This window comes from Mandrillus leucophaeus, unplaced genomic scaffold (assembly GCF_000951045.1).
Source record: "Mandrillus leucophaeus isolate KB7577 unplaced genomic scaffold, Mleu.le_1.0 Scaffold211, whole genome shotgun sequence".
NCBI lineage: Eukaryota > Metazoa > Chordata > Mammalia > Primates > Cercopithecidae > Mandrillus > Mandrillus leucophaeus.
This window is the reverse complement of record NW_012102155.1, coordinates 2,934,203-2,936,261: the sequence shown is the minus strand read 5'-3', so window position 1 is coordinate 2,936,261 and position 2,059 is coordinate 2,934,203.

Sequence of the window (2,059 nt, the reverse complement as noted above, 5' to 3'; positions counted from 1 at the left end):
AAAAAAAAAAAAAAAATCAATTTCATCACTTCTAAATGATTAACAGAGAACATTCCTATCAGTAAAGTAAGGTCATAATGCATAGTTATTTCATGTTTGGGCCTTGGAGTAATTGGAACCTAGGCTTGAATTCCAACCCCAACATTAATTAGGATGACCTAGAGCAAGCTACTCAACCATCCTGATTTGTAGATTCCTCACTGTAGAAAGGAAATGATGCTCAACCTCAAAGGGAAAAGACAGAGTATCTATTAAGTGCTTGCTGTAGAGTAAGCAGCAAGTAAATACGGGCTCATATTTTGATGGTCACTTAACTTACAGAACAATCTTGTTTTCTTTTTCTAATCAGTTAAGCTGAGGCATTAAAAGTCATAGCAATGATGATTTTAAAAGTTATTGATAATGTCAGCTAAGAAGAGGTGAAAAGTCAGACTGCAAAGCAGTAAGACAAGGTGTTTATTGGGGTCTTAGGAATTGCAATTTGGGAGACATAGATTTAGCTAGAAGCCAAATTGTGTTCTGAAGAGAGAGAAGAGTGTAGGGTTTTTTTGTTTTTGTTTTTGTTGTATTTAAAAAAAAAAAGCTCAGGGAAATTACACAAGTTGTTTTGAAAGAATCATCATTCGTGGAGGTAGCTGTGCTAGCACATGGGTCCGTAATTCATTGGTTGTTGCCATTGAGGAGCTGCAGTGCTAGAGAAATTCAGCTGTTTCCAGGATGTTGTGGTCTGGTGGTTTGGCCCAGTTTAAAAGTTCCAGGCAAGCTTCTATAATAAGTTTCTGGGTATTTTTTTTGTTTTGTTTTGTTTTGTTTTTTGCATGGTTGCAGGCCTTGCAGACAGTCATTAGAATGGCTTCTTGACTCTTGTTTTAGAGCTCTGAACTTGAGTGATTACATTTTGTATATCACATTTCACAATAATAATTGTAATTTAATTTTACTTTTACTATAGTGGTAAATTTATGTGCATCATCTGGCATATAATAAATATTCTTATCTTTGTGTTTCTGAGGGGGAGAGCAAAGCTAGAAATTAAAGCTAAATATTCTAAGTAAAATTTATCCTAACCTCCACTGCCTCATCCAAAAAAATCCTCTATGCTGTTTTTGAATTTCAGTTTTTCCTTTATCTTTTTTTGATTAAACTTGGCCTTCTTCACAATGAGTGCCATAAAAATCCAACTCTGAGACAGTAGTGGAAAAGATAACTTTAGGGGATGATATAAGCTGGAAACACATTTTGTTTATAGCACTCACTTTATCCCAGGGCATTCTAGATAGAAAGAGGGCCGCCTCGGGCCACTGGCTTTTCAGGTATTCATTAATCCTGAAGAAAGCTTCAGGTTGGGGTCATTACCGCTTAATTACAGTTTGTGATTACTGGCACATTCTTCAGTGACCTTATTCTGTGTGTTGGCCTGTTTGTTCATAAGAGAATCCATGCAGCTGGAAATTTTGGCTGACTAGAAAGTTTAAATGAGGATTTTTTTGGCTTGAATTGAAGGCTGTTCTTGCTGAAATGTCAACACATTTTTCTCCCATCTGGATATAGTTAATCACGGTGCTTGCTTTTATATACTTTTTTTTTTAAAAATAAGCTTTGCTTTTGAGGTGTGCTTGAACTTATCAAAATGCTGTTTTAAAGCAGAGCTTCGTGCAGAAGTGCTCCTCTGTCATTATTTACTCTTTGTGGGCATAACAGGGGAAGTTTTGTCATGAACACTTCAGCATCTTCAAACCTGTAATCTAGGTGACATTCCAGACTGTGAAGAAACTGGAGGAAATTTAAACTTTATGAAGAATCTAAGAATAATATTGTTCTACAGTCATAGAAAAGGAGACCTGATCTAGTAGCAATGATAACTTGGCTAGGAAATGGTAAATCTGGCTGGATTTTATGCTGAATTACAACTGATTCCTGGGCAAAATAGTTTTACTTACTTATTTACACTTGTTATTCATGCCACAGATACTTACTGAGTGCATCCTTTGAGCTACACATTGGGGAAGATATTGTGGATACTGAACTCTGTGAAAACTGGGATAGTGCTTTCTCTTTC